This window comes from Arvicanthis niloticus, chromosome 13 (assembly GCF_011762505.2).
Source record: "Arvicanthis niloticus isolate mArvNil1 chromosome 13, mArvNil1.pat.X, whole genome shotgun sequence".
In the NCBI taxonomy this organism is placed as follows: domain Eukaryota; kingdom Metazoa; phylum Chordata; class Mammalia; order Rodentia; family Muridae; genus Arvicanthis; species Arvicanthis niloticus.
Genome location: NC_047670.1, coordinates 28,239,326 through 28,255,148, shown reverse-complemented (window position 1 = coordinate 28,255,148; position 15,823 = coordinate 28,239,326). Strand labels below are relative to the sequence as shown.

Here is a 15,823-nt window from a genome sequence, read left to right as displayed (position 1 = left end):
GATTATGCAAAACAACGAAGCTGCCTTTGGAGGAGGGAGCTTCCTAATCCCAGAGAGATGCTCAGCTGTATTCAAATAAGGATCTGACTGCTAAATTTTTGTGATACAGTACATGGTTGATAAAGGAGGTTAGCAGAGATTAAAACACTAAGAATGTAAACTCCTGGGCGAGATGTTAATCTGGAAAAGCAGCATTTCTTCACACACACACACACACACACACACACACGTAGGCACGCACGCACACACACGCACACGCACACAGGCAGGCATACACACACACCAGTGCCTGTAGTTCAGTTGTCAGAAAGAATGAAAAAGATGAACAAAAGTAAATTCTGCCCAGAGAAGAGCTCCTTCTATTTCATACTCTCAGGGCCTTTTATGGAGGGAAACAATGGTGCACTCAGGGAGGGGAAAAAGACAGAATCTCCACCCAATCTTCATTAGCGTGTTACTGAATGTAGAGTCAATGCTTTCAAAAATTATTTCATCTTTTGAAACTTTATGAACTCCTATATGTTGTTTATATATTTTGCTCAAGGCAGAGAGTACCCGTCAGCATTTTACCTCAGTGCCGAGAATGTTTAGTACTTTCTGGATGGTTTTGAAACTATGTCCTTGCACAGAAGGGAGGATCAGAAACTAGCTCACTTTACAAAAACACCTGGTTAGGAAATGAAGTTCAGTCTGCCCAGGGCTCTGACCTGTAGGTCGGAGACTTAGGTCAGAGAAGAAGTTCTCTGCTGTGAATCGGCTTAGCTGCTCTGTTCTCACTCCCTTCAGATTCTCTGTAGCTTTTCTGTGTGTCTCAGGTGTCTGTGGAGTAGGGTTAAAGAACGTCCCTTGGAGGTGACACAGTTAATTATGAAAGTCATTAATTTTCCTGCCTGATTGTTAAGCCCTAGATTTAAGCCTTGAATATAGAAGAGGGGTACCATGTACCGTCAAGAAACAAAGTCGTTTCCTGTCATCTGGCAGGAGCAAATGACAGGAAAAGTAACTTTGGAAAGTAAGCGAAACAGTTTCTATACACTCAAGGAGCATGCTCATTTCAGGGCACTTCCACTGTACATTGTAGAACTATAGGTAGATGCACCTGTACGATTGTTAATAGCCTATTTTAAGTATTCCATGAATACTTAATACTTAAGTATTTAAGTATATATGTATATATATATGTGTGTGTGTATATATATATATTCTCAGAGGCCTTTTATGATTTCTGTTTGAGAGGGAGAGTGGTATTATGTGTGTTATTAGTGTCCATTGACACTTAGCAGTAGTGTACCCTTGGGTGGTTTCCTTCTGATCACCAGAGGCTCCTCCTGTCTTCCTTTTCTACATAACTGACATTTCTGCTCGGCTACAAGTAGTTCTAAATTATTATTATTTATTATTATCATTTAACTATTTCCAGTGTGTTAACTGTCCTGCCTCCTTCCAAGAATTTGGGGAGATAAGTAGCTGATGAAGCCACCGACTGAAAACCCTACCAGTGTTGTGATCAGGCCAAGGAGGCTAAAACTTCTCAAAGCAATTGGTTCTTTTCAGTTCCTTTACTTCCTTAATTCCCTGGCTGCAAGTTTCTATTGCACCATTTCAACTGTCCTTTCACTTCCTCTGCATTAGCTGCTGACGTAGGAGATCCTCAGTACAACTAAGTCCTCAGTGGATGGCTCAATCCCTCACCTTGTGATTTGTGAGTTTTAAAAGCTGCTCTTCTGCTTCGTTTCAGAGCACAGGTGCCCACACACCCCTTTTTACAAGACAGGCTCATTCTTCTGCGGCTTTATTATAATTTCAATCTTTAAGATTTATACTTTGTGTCTTAATGGTTCTTTTGGAGAATCTCTAATTCTATTGGATATTTAGAATAGAAAGAATGGGCCAGTTTGGTTCATTGGGCAATATTTGGTTTGATTTCTTAACTGAATTTCCAATGTTTGATCTGTATTGTCTTCCTGAGCTCTGAAAGAAACCTAGTCATGTTAAAAAAACAGAGATTTTGGTTGAGAAATTGGGAAGATTTCTATTCTTGGTGGTGAAATAGGGGATGCTTTATTATCCTAGCAAATATATTGTCTGTTATTCTGGAAGGAAGTGCCCTGCAGAATATCATTACCATGCTTACGAAAGGCAAAAATAATGCAGTTCTAGTGAGTAGTCGTAAAACCCCAAACTAGTACCATGTTTATAAATGCACAATAAAAGTATAGAGATGATTGGAGTAAGGTACCATGTTCTACCTATGTAAAGGGTGGAGCATTAACTTTCGAGTGTAATGTGAACTGAGCTTCTCTCTGGCATGTGTGTTTACTTATAGTAACCATAGTAACTCACTTAGGCCATGGAAGTCGTTTTTTCATTGGTTTGATCAGTATAGCAGCACGCAGCCTAGTAAGGTAGTAAATGCTTTTATGGAAATTGCTGTTGCTGAGGGAAAAAAAAAAAACTTGAAATCACTCTGGCAAGATGTACAGACTGATAGAAAAAGTCAAGCACAGAAAGGTTGCCCTAGATTTTAGGATGTAGAATGTGTTGGCTTAAAGTAGTTCAGGACTAATAAGAGATGAAAACATTTTCAATGACTAGGCCAGATGTGTTTAGGCTTCTTTCATACGCTTGTGACTCTAGTGCTGCTTTCAGGATGTTCATTCTCTGAGGACACATTTTACTTGAATTAATTAATGTATTTTTACCGGGTCGGCTGCTAACAGTTTGCTCCCTTCCTACAAGTACAGAAGGAAGCCCTTCCGTTTCAGATTTCTTTAATCGGCACAAGGCTCTTTTTCCTATTTCTTTGTGTATTTGCTTGTTTTTATTTTTATTTTTTTCCCCTTTCGCTGTGTCTAGGTCTAGCGCAGTACTGCCTTTGTTTAGGGCTAGCAGGTCATTTGCTTATGCATGTTCTCATTTAGTGAATGACCTTTTGTTTTTGCTTTGTTATGAATAGTAAAGACAGGTAAAGAGCTCTAAGTTGTTTATGTCACCCGAGTGGATCCCTGAGCTCAGATGGTGACATAGGACACGTTGGCTTAGGTTGTTTCTTGTAAATTGCTGTTTAAAAATCAGACTTTTTACTGCAATCAGTATGACTGTAAAGTCTTTGGGTATTTGGTGATTTTGAAGGAAGAATATTGATTTTTTGTTAAGTAAAACTTTTGCTATATTTTTGATAAAATTTGTTATGACTGTCCACAGTTACATGTACAGTTTGCTTAAAAAAAACAAACAAAAAAAAAAAAAACCAAACAAGCAAACAACTCCCCCCCGCACCTTCCAAGAAAAAAACCTTATTCCTGTAGTGGTGATCAAAGTTTAGTAAATACAAAACCAGTGTTTTAACTTATATTTCACGTTGACCTCATGAAAAACTTACAAATATTCAACATTACCTATGCCAAAGTGGGATAATCAATTAGTTACATGTTTTAAAATACTTTTCCCCTTCATATTTAAGTGATGGGTTATGATCTTGATTGGCCTATGTACAACTCTGCTCTCTTTTATTTGAGTGCTGTATATCTGTGTTTACTTTTAGAGAAACAAATAACAAATATAATTGTATTGACCTTTTCTTAATTTCTGTTTTCTCATTCTAGATTTTATTCATACGCTAGAATGTTTTAAAGTTATTTTTGTGACATAGAAATCGTTCAACAGAGAAGCAAGCTAATAGGGAGAAAACAATTGGACCTTAAATATCACAACGATTTGGCCAGTAACAAATCGAGTTTTCATTGAAGCAAATGCCCAAGCATAGGAAATTAGAATGAATGAGTCTTTAAGAGGAAGTAGGGCAATTCACCAGCCAGGCTCCAGCCAATCATTTGTCAAGACAGTGTCCTAGTTGCACGCGGTAGACACAAATTCTTTCTTAGGAATGAGCACTGTAGTTATTAGGAGCTTCCTTCAGCCCACAAAGGGAAACTGAGCCACAGTGGCATTGATCTTGGTTTATTGCTTCAACGTCCGTCCTTATCAAAGTGTTGGTTTTAACATCTACACCCTGTACGGCTTTAGCGTTAGTGGAGACTTTGAGATGTGGGCCTCTGGGAGTTGAGTTCCGTGGCAGGCCACTACCTGTTCAAGGCGAGCCTGCAGGAAATCCAGACATCTATCTCTGACCCAGGATCTGCTTACCGCCTTCTTTGCAGCAGTGCTGTGTGGCTTAGTTAATTAATGTTTGTCAGCTCATTCGAGGTCCTCAGATTCAGAGTGCCTGATAAGCAAAAGTAGCCTGATTATTTGCTCATCTTGTAAATGTGATACCGAGGCAGTACAAAGCAGACCTTCTTTCTCTTTTTCTCGAGCAGTGTTAAATTTATAGCCTAAAGGCTGCTGATACTGGAGTCCTTTCAGATGCAAAAATGTTCTTTTGGAGGCAGCCATGCAGACAAGCCCCCATGATGAATACCTTTACAACAACTGACACAAGACCTCAGGAACCTTTTTAAAGATGATCTCAAGTGAAAAGAGATATTTATTGTTGTGCTTCATATTTAGTGAGAACCAAACCAGAATCTAAGTCATCACACAGGAAATATTGACTTAATGTCTATGTAAATAACCATTTCCTTCAGCATCTTTGAACCTTTCACGCGTGTGTAGTCTATCACGAATGTGTGAAACTTCATCAGAAGTACATTGATATATTACTTGCCTACTGGGAAAATAAAACATAATCTTTACTACTTATTCTAGCCAGATATTTTATAATTCTTGCATAGTTATCTGCCTGTACTTTGTGTCGTTGCATTTTTTTTGGGGGGGGGGATAAAGGGCTGGCAACTGTTAGAAAAATTTATGATCTAAACTCAAACATAATTTGGTATTCTAAAAATAAAGACTAGGAATTGAATTCAGTGTAAGTAATCGCGGGAATGACCATTTTAATTGTATTTACTAAGTGTAAATTTAGGTAGCTCTTTTCCTTCTTACTAATCATTAATATTCTACAGCAAAATATAATTTTCTGATGGATATAAAGGAATTAAATTACACATAAACAAGGTTGAGTTTATTAGTTTCACTATTGAGGATTCTAGTAACCTAATTTTATTTTGTGATTCAGCTCCAGTGGCGGAAATATGTTTTTTTTTTTTTTTTTTTTAAAGTATTCTCTCACACCTAAAACACACCTTGTTGTAAACTAGACTGTAAAGTCTGGCATGGCTTCCTAGGCAGGGAAAGCAGATTTATCTTCTTGCACTGTGTAGATCTGTAGTCAATATGAAGTGGTGTCGTTTACTTCAGTATCTGTTCTTTCCTGTATGACTACCTTTTGCTTGGCTTCCCCCACTCTCCCACCCCCTGCCCCTGACGGTCTGGTCTGAGGCAGTAGATACTAGAAATCCCAAAGAGAACCATTGTTGAGTTTGTTTAGGTGTAGGAGGGGGAGAATATACAGGTGACCCACATTTTAGGCATACAGTGAGGTGCGCAGTGATTTGAAAGTGTGTCAGTCATCAGACATATCCTGATGTGAATCTAGCTTACCTAGTCGGCCCCACTTCCCATCCCAGTAACTAATCTAATGTGTAGATTTTACATTAAAACACCATACTTAAATAATAATATGTGATCATCTTGGATTTTGTTACTCTTTCCACCAAAAAAATCAACATTTTCCTCTTCAGAATTTTCTCGTTTCATTGGCTTTGTTTATGAGCTTTTAAAGATTGTTAAGCAAAGATGGTTATGTGATTGGTTTGTCCATTACTCAGGAAACCTTGGCAAGCTGGAGTTCCTACACTGGGATGTGGTGTTAGGATGAGGATCCAGTGAATTTTTAGTCACCTTCTTCCTCCCTTTGGGAGAAGCAATGCCATTTATACATGCTGATTTCCAGCAGTAACTGTGAGGAAAAATTCCATAACACTTTTTCTTATAGTATATTCTTTCTGGGTTGTCAGTGCTTAGAAGTGAGAAAAAGGCATCTTAGTTCTATTTTTATAATTATAGAACAAATAAACTAAATTGAATGTTTGATATTCTTGTTCAAGTTAGAGTAGAAGATGCCTCTCAAATATAATTTGACATGTCAGCTTGCCTCTTTAAAGTAGAAGGTTTTTAGGTTTTTTTTTTAATTTAACTTAGGTGTATTAATTAGGAAAGGGTAAATATGAAAATCTACTTACTTGTAACATCAAGGTTAACCAGAGAATATTAAACACATTTTTGAAATAAAATATACTTAATTTTCTTACATTTAAAAAGTTATGGATACTGATTATTTCTTAAGTCTTGATGGGTGTGGGGAGGTCAGTGATCTGTTTTTACTCTGGCTTTTTGGTACAGTCAGTAATTTATGTGGAGAAATCATAAGGTTCATGACAATATGATGTAGTGAATTATATTAATCTGTAATGTTACATTTCATTTAAGTTTTTGCATTCAAGACTTATTCTTGACCATGCTTTAAAAAAAAAAAAAAAAAAAAAAAAAAGGTCTTGGTAGAATAATGACCCATAAAATAATCTCTTCTCAGAGAATTAAGTTCATGAACTTAGCTTATAATCCAATGTATCACGAGAGCTGCTCTGTAGCTGTCTAATTGGAATTCTTACCGAAGAAGACAAAACCTGCAAAACTAGTGCAGGAAAAAAAAATCATGCCCAGGAAGGCATTAAAAATGAAGGAACTGTTAAAACATAGGCAGCTATTTATAACTAATGGCTAAGCAATTGAAACTCCAACATTTCAATTTCTATTACCTTTCACTTAATTTATTAGGGCATTAATGCCATCATATTAATTAATCCAAAATCCTTGAAGTTCAAATTATTTCTGTTCCTTTTATTTAGATGAGGAAATGAAGGCAGTGAGACTACTCAGTTTGCCAGAAGTCATACTGCATGTCAAGGCAGAGATGGCATGCTGCCCTGGCTGTCAGATTAGAGTCCCTGCATAGCCTCTCCTGCCTATCTTTGATTGCTAATAAGTGCTTGGGGGACTACACACACTTTCAGAGTGAATTTGAACTTCTGAACACCCAGTATCTTATGTGTGTATGAATAATATTGAAAGACAGAGTTCTGAAGTTTTGCAAGGGCCACATGTTTATTACAAAGAAGAGAACTGTACAGAAATGAAAACTTTGGGGCACTCCAATGCACAGGTAATTCTCTGTTCATATTTTGGCATTGGATGTATCTTCCAGGTACACTTACATATTTAGTTTATTGAAGCATACGATATGTACCCTATCATTCCATAGTTTTCTTTTAAATTTAACAATATGATATGGAAGTTTTTACCTGCTCATAAAGGCATGTCACAATATTTAAGGCCTTATTATTATGGTTACATACATTATATGTTTAATGTTTTTACTGATGAACATTTAGACTATTTCCAATTTCACTTATAAAGAACACTTTAAGGCAAGGCCTCAAAATTCATATCAGTAACACCAATACTCAAAATGTTGGGACAGATGAAGTCCTATGGAGTTCAAGAACAGTTTGATCGACATAATTAAGTTCCAGGCTTGCCGAGGCTACAAAGTAGTTGGATTCTGTCTCAATAACAACCATAAAAAAGAGCACATTCATAATTCCCCTGCATCTATCATTTTTTAATTTTCTGATGTAGTTTTTATATAATTCATAATTTATATGAAGAAATATGTCTAATAACTAATAATAATGTTTTGCTCACTCTTTTTAAAATGACCTCTCTTCATACAGAAATTCCAGTCATAGTAAGCATGGAGAATAGTATGCAGTGAATCCCTAGGGATTGGCTGCTGACTTATAAATGGAGTATTAAGGATGATAAAAAGCATAGAGAGAACAATTGATAATCTCAGATATCAACTTTTAATTGTCTATGTGAACATACATCTACTACTTAGGTGTATTTTGTGATATATTATTGTGTATTGTATCTTCAGTATAGTCAATAGTTTAGTTATTAGACATGTTTAGTTTCAATCTTAGTCAAATTTATGTGTCATTCAGATAAAAACAGCCCTGTAGTTCAGCTTATCTTTTTGGGGAGGGGGTAATACCTTCTCTTCTGTCTCTCTTTTTCATGTAATTTTTTGGCTATCTTCTCTCTTCTCTCCATTCTGGGGAATCTTGTTTTCCTTAGATACAGTTTGAATATATCTATGAACAACTGTGTGGACTTTGAAGGCATAAGAGAACAGAAGTCTGGTTTCGTTCTTTTAATGATGTCTATCTTTATTCTCTTATGGGGTATATACTTTTATTTCATTACAAATTATTTCCATTATGAGAGTGTTGGAATACCAGATTCGATGTTTATTGTGTCTTAATGAAGTACTGGAAAAAAAAAAAGCAAGAACATTTCTAAACTAACATTCCATTTGCATTTGTTATGGGCTTGAAAATAGTACAGAGGCTCAGACCAGTCTTAATTACTTGTTCGCAAAGATATGCTTCCTACCAGTTGCATATGTTTGGGCAAGGTATGCTAAACCAGTCTTCTATTTTGGAACATAAAGATTTATGGGTGCTTACATTTCTTAGAATAATCATTTGCCTTTCATAGGAAAATGTCCTTTACACAGAAAAATAGCCTTTTAAGTTATTTGTAAACTTTTAGTATGTCTTGCAAAGTACAGTACAATTAAAGGCAGTGTTGATGATATTTTAGAAGACCCACAAGTAATTCTTGCCTAGTTCTTGTTTTTTTTTTTAAATTTACAACAGCACAAAATTTTAATAATAAGAGAAAATTCACTTATTTTGTTTGAACAATATAGCTAGAATGAGTAAGATGTGGGTTGTATGGATGGCTCAGTAGTTAAGAGCACTGACTGCTCTTCCAAAGGTCCTGAGTTCAATTCCAAGCACCCACATGGTGGCTCACAACCATCTGTGATAGAATCTAATGCTGTCTTCTGGTGTGTCTGAAGACAGCTACAGTGTACTCATATACATTAAATGGATAATTTCTATGATATGCCCATGTCTCTTCAGTTCTCTGTCTTCACAACCTTTACACTATGTGATGTGGCTCCAGTTGGTTTGTTAAGAGTTTGCCTCAAAGGCCCATAGAAGTTGAATATTTCTGAAAAGTTTTGAGATATCTTGGCTTGACATTAAATAGTCCTCTAAACCCCTGCATTTGGGGCTTGGAAATATCCATGTCACATTGGGGTTTATTTATAGGTGAATACTAATTCATGATTCTAATTCTCATTTTCTGCTTTCTTTCTTGTTTTTCCTGGTATTACAGTGGGAAATAGATTGTACTGTAGAAGAGTAGGTTTTGTGTTATAAACATGAATTGTGACTAGTAGTTATGTGACTCCAGAGGACTCAGCCAATTCTTACAGATTTTCTTCCCCATGCAGTGGGGATATGCAGTTTGTTAACTTGCATTTAAATGGCAAATACTTAGGCTGGGTCAATTTCCTGTTTGAACCTTAACCATTCTGATGTATGAATTAATAAATGGGCAACATGGCCATGAGACACAAACCTTATACTTTAAGCTTTATGGATCTGAAGAGAGAAAAAATTTATCTGAAGTACAAATTGAAATATGGCTTTCATCTGGTAGCTGAATACTAGTAAGGCATAAATAACTGTCACACACAGTTTGAAATATTAAAAAAGAATAATGGTAAGCTTAGCATACGAAACAAGAGAATGCTTCTTTATAAATAATCACGTTGCAAAAATGTCAGGTAATTAGAGGCTGCTTTATGTTTAGGGGAAAAGAAAAATATACGCAAAGTGAAATAAAGTGACACTGGTGACAAAATGGCAGAAAAAAAGTCTTTAGTTGTCGGTATTGAGCACCGATGCCTGGTTTGTTCTCTGTCAGATGTGCTGATCAGAATTTTGGATGAGGAAACTAATTTTAGTAGGTGGGGTGCAAATTTCTTAGGAGTCCATGAATAGACTCTAATCCCAGCTGTTTCATTACAAATATAAAAATAAAATTGGCTGTGAATCATTCAAACTCTGTTTAATGGGTGTGAATAATTCAGTTTCATCCCCCTGAAATCTTAAAACTATAAACCTATCTTAGTTCTTTATGTTCTTTCAGAGTTCATATCTCATTATTCAGAGATGACCTATTTGAAGTATGGGTGGTCATAATGAAAGGGGCCATATTTCTAATTAGCCCCTGTGGTTTTCAGCATTGCTGGTAGCCTCCAGCTTGAGAGTAAGGATAGAGATGAAAAAGTCTAGGGATAACTAAGAACAAAACAAAAGCAGATCAAATTAGTATTTCTTAACATTTTTTTTCTCCCAATAAAAAATATGTGTTCATTATAGATATCGTGTAGCATAGACATGGAAGAAAGAAAGAAAGAAAGAAAGAAAGAAAGAAAGAAAGAAAGAAAGAAAGAAAGAACACAGATATTCAACCTATTCAATGTATCTTTCTGTGGGTACACACATGTATACACTCACAAAGGCATATGAATTACCAGTGCAGATTTTTATGTTTATTATTAAAATACCATCTGATTATATTTTAGAAGAAAATACAAACCTTTTTGAAAGTCAGCATATATTCCGCCTCATCATATTTACAGTTTTTTTCTAGTAATTTTCTATTATTTGTTGTAGAGAAAATGATTTATTCCTTGTAGTCGGACATTTCCAGCTTTTTTCATTAGTTAGAATTGTTCTACAGTGGTAGTTTAGGAGAAGAATCCCTAAAATTTTTCTTTATACGTTATATAAGGGGAAAGTTCATAACCGTAAAACTTTGGAAAACGATACATTTTTGTAGCACCAGCAAAGTCTCTTTCAGGCGCCCACCTCACAATTATAATTGAAAGCTAGCTAAAAGATAACTGAGAATGCTACCTCTTTTAGAGAACAAATGGGCTGAAGGGAGTTCCAATGCATTGACTTGCACTTAATTGTTGAGTACTTGCAAGGCTACTTTGTACAAAATATCCTAGAAACACAATCAACATAGACAAGGTATAGATAGGAGGACTTTTGACTTGTTTGTAGACTAAGAAGAGAGATAAAGCTCAGTAGACACCTTCAGTAGATCAGCACATAAAGCAGATGTCAGGTCTCCTAGAATAAATCTAAGTGTGATTTAGAGGACCTTTAAATTTTTTTAATTAAAATATAATGATAGAATTTTCCCCTTCCCTTTTCTCCCTGCAGTCTTTCCTATGTACCCATTTCTTTTTGCCTCATGAAATCACCGCCTCTTTTTTCTTGATTTGTTAATGTTATATGTGCTTCTGCTTGTGTTTGTGTGTGTGTGTGTGCATGCATCTGTTGTGGGCACATGTGCACACTAAAATATATAAATACAATTTGCACAGTCAATTTAGGGTGATTTGTATGTCTATGACTATACAGTTTTCAGGGCCACTTTTAATAATATCTACTTAATGCACTCATTAAATGAAGAGTCTGGGGAGTTGCGTATTTTCCATTGGGTGTTGAAAAGTAGTCTTTGGGAAATGAGAAGAACAAAAGTATAAAATAAACAAACATAATATATTTAACTGCGTGAATAAATGTCAAAGAAAAATATACACAGTCTTTTGTACAGTCATTTAAGATGTCTACCGTATGTACTTTGCCTGTTGGATTGATGCACTGTATACAAGAGCTGTCATAATTATTTTTGTAGATTATTGTTCTTATTTACTGATTATTTCTTTTAGGTTTGACCTATTTTATGTCTTATTTGATGTATTGTCACTGAGAAGAAAGACAAATGCTTGGCTCTGACATGTCACCTGTTGTTTAATGGCTAAAACTGTTGCATATCATAATACTGAATTACATTAAGTCATTTTAAAAGCATTCTACTTCCTTCTTTGTTTAAATTCCAGCAATCCCTCGGATATTCACAGGGTGCTTAATGGAAGTCTTGATTAAAATCTTCCAAGCTTTAAGGCTTTCAGTTCTTGTAAACAGGAGGGATCTGAGACATTGGGCTCATTATGTCTTTTTATTAGCCTATTTACCCATTTAATGTTAACAAAAAAAAGTCAAGTTTTTTTCTTTAGTTTTGTTGTAATAAATGCAAATTAATGCCTTTAAAAAAGTCAAGCACACTCCATTGTGTGATGATCATAGAATTTATGGTATTCCTTTAAAAAAATTCTCTGAAGACATATTCTAATTATTTTAAAACGAAATGAGCTGCCTTGGGTGTACCAATTTTCCATGATTTACAATAGGTCTTTTAACTTTTATATCTAGACTGCTTTTAAGTGGCTCTTTCAAAATATGCAGGACTATGAACCCCACACACTGATGTATTCAACCTGGACTTGCTTCATAACATCTAGGCAAGCTGTAAGTAGACAAAAAGTTTTGTACATATGTAATAGCTGCTGTGGACTCAAGGTTTAGCAGCATAGATGTCACGACCAATTCGAACACAGTCTACTTTTCTAGGTCTGGATACTACCACAAGATATTTTGAGATACACTCAAAATTTCTGGCTTTTCTAGTTTTAACTAACAACATGGAGGTTTTAATTATGCAGTGGAGCAAAAAGGCCTCCTTGAACTGTCTGGTCCTTACCAATTTCATTTAATGCTGAGGTTTGTCTGTTTTTTGTTTTTTGTTTTTGTTTTTGTTTTTTTTTTTGACATGAAATGAAAGCCTATCTAGCTAAATATGTATGTATGTATGTATGTATGTATGTATGAGTGTGTGTATATGTATGTGAGTGTGTGTGTTTCCCTCTGAAAACAAGTGGCTTATTTTATTTTGATGAATTTGAGATACATCGGAGCACAGTTATGAAAAGTGCAAGTAGTCACTTTTACAGTGTATTCAAATTTTTGGATTTTCCTCCTGTCATAGTTTGTGAGTACTTGAGTGATCACATGCTGTACCATGATCTTAGTGCTTCATGCTAGTTCTTCTGTCCTTACCCCTCCCTTAAGTTTAGAATCAACCAATTTTTAGTTGAATAAAACTGAGAAGTCCATATGCATATTTCAAAATGTAGAAAGCCAGTTTTTAATTTTGTTTTCATGTGTGACTATGTGTGGGTAGATTAAGTCCGTGGTGCTTGTAAAGAAGGTAGAAGAACCTTCTGTACACTTTTTAGGTCCAGGATGAAGCTCAAGTGAACAGCATTGAAAGTAAGTTCCCATGTCCACACAAGTACACACACACACACACACACACACACACACACACACACATTTGTATACACACACTTAATCTAGATTTCACTTTTGTTGAATTTAGTCAACCTGTAACCTAGCTATATTATTAATTTATCCAAGATATGCTTATGTCTGTTGAACCTAAAATGTGTAGAATCACGATGCTTCTGTTCCTTCCCTTCTAAGGAAGGAAAGCCTGTTACAGTGCTAGTCACAAGGTAAGGCAGATCTGTGTGGGTCTGTTCATTTTAATCATTCAGAGACCAATTAGAATCTAAGACTTACAGTAAAGAAAGTAAGACAAACCTAGAAAGATTTCAAAATCTTTCCTGAACTTTAGAACAGGTCCATACTGAAAAACCAGCCTCATTATCCTAATGCCTGTACCTAGACGATGAATAAATGAACTTGTTATCTCTGCAGAACTGGGAAACCTATCGGCTGTATCCTTCCACCCTGACCAAAATCTCGAAAACAGTGTGGAGAAAGGAGTTGGATACATGGATATAAAGTTGGCAAATTATTATGCTTTTTACCCCTTGTGCTGTGCCTGTATTTATAGCCTTTCTCTGGTATTATGTTCATTTCCTATCATTATTGGGATCTGTGTCAAGAGTCTAGATTTACAAAAAATTAACCAGTTCAAGAAAACCTTTTGCCAAGATTTATCTTACGGAGTTATTTTCATCGGGGTGGTTTACAGGGATGATAATTCCTTCCATCATTTAAACATGATGTTGTAAAAGTCATTTACAGGAAGCGAAACTCCACTTTGTTACTTTCTCCACTCAAAGGCTAATCTGATTAGCTTTCAAACATTTGTTCTTCTTTTTATTCTGCACTTAAACTATGCCTATAGAAGGCATATGGATTTAAATGGTGTATTACCATCTGCTGATAAGGGAAAGTGAGATGCTAAATCAGACTGGCAGGCAAGTCTATTTCAGTAGATGCTATTTCAATCTGGAATGCTGTAGGAAGTCTTAGAGTATTTTAATCAGGATAATATTGATGTGTACTCCCACAATAACTATAGTTGTTGATGTAGTTGAAGTTGTAAGATCCTTAGGTTCTTATGTCTACATAAAACTGTGGAACTATATGAAATTTTAATCCTATTAACTATAGTGTTTTTTTTCCTTAAAATCTTTTTGTGGTGTTTTTTTTTTAAAGCAATGATACATTTTTTTCCAGAAAGTAAAACATGAAAGATAAAGCTTTTCAGATAAATGAACTAAAACTAAAGAAAAAAATTTGTTCTTTTCCCATGATTCTCATTTATTGAATATTTGAATGACCGACCCACTGTACTTTGCAAATGCAACTGCTTTGTGGAGTTTAGAAGAGGAAAGGAGAATCACAGTTAGGGTTACTAAATGCTGGTCTGTAACAATGAGAAGGAAGGTGAGTGGCTTCCAAAGCGTCATTGCAATTGATGCTTTGATCAACAACATGAAGCTAGGTACTTGTAACTTAGTTATAATATGGGGCTAAGTTTATAGTCTCACAAGGGAGTACACCTGACTGAAAAGTCTCCATTCAAAGACTCAAAACTTCATACCCTTTCCATCTAGTAATTCTGTCCACTCTGAGTCCTTGCTGCAATAGGAAAGAAGACTGGCAGGGTGAGGATGACTCTTTGACTTTCCAAGGCAGCAGCAGGAAGTGCAGGGACTCACACCAACTTTGCAGACTCTTGCATAACTGTGGTTCCTCCACCCAGCTCAGGAAGCGTCACTTCTTGGTCATTGGTAGCAAGTGGTATGTTACTTGACAATGCTACTTGTTCCAGGCGTTTGGAAGATTTTATTTCACTTGGAAGTTTTAAGTCCCTTTCTCAGATTTCTTCCAAATTTGAGTTCCTGCATTTGCCTTTAATACGTTTTAGATGCGTAGGAAGGCTTGGGACAGAGGGTTCTTCATTCTTATCTTGGTAACTTGGCAATCTTTCATTATACATAGTGTTGTCAAAATGTCTTGTTCCCAGACCCTTCTTGGCCTATTTCCTAGAAGAGGAATTTCTGTGGTAAATGTATGTACCTGCACATGTGGGTACGCAATGCCAGGTTGCTCTCCCATGTCTAATGTCAGCCATTGATTAAAAAAGCCAAGGTGTCCATTTATTTATAATTTTGTTCGTTCGCTGTAGCTAAGCAAGAAAGACAGAGACAGGAAGTTAACATGTGGAAAAAATATGTCCGTAACTAGAAACTGTTATGCTGAGTATCACTGTCCAATTGATGTATTAGTCCCTTGATAGCAGTTATTAGAACCACTAATTTTCAACATGTGGTGAATCTTTTTGTCCATCCATCTCTGAATTTGGAGTAAGCACATTCTGGCTGTCAGTGATACATGCAATTTGGAAATGACAACCAGCCTTTCCTTTCAGTGGAGTTAACTGCTAAAACCATTAAAGGTATATATATATATATATATATATATATATATATATATATATATATATATATACACACATACACACACATACATTCGTGTGTGTGTTGTTTCAGATGAGTTAAGGCATCCTGGGTGATGTAGGATAATGCTGGCCCATAAATGAGACAGGGATATCAGCTGTAAAGGAGTGAGTCACCCTAGAAGTGAAGCAGGGCTGTCTTAGCATCTTGAGTCAATTTTTTAGTATTCGTATTTTCATTCACAAAACTTTTTTTGATGAAGGTATAGGAACCTATTCAACTTTGATTACTTAAATTTTGGAG

The 15,823-nt window shown here is 35.7% G+C and overlaps 1 protein-coding gene across 1 annotated transcript in view; it reads left to right on the top strand.

Moving 5' to 3' along the window:
* Trps1 (transcriptional repressor GATA binding 1) overlaps positions 1 to 15,823 on the top strand; it is a 186,382-nt gene that overhangs the window by 25,518 nt on the left and 145,041 nt on the right.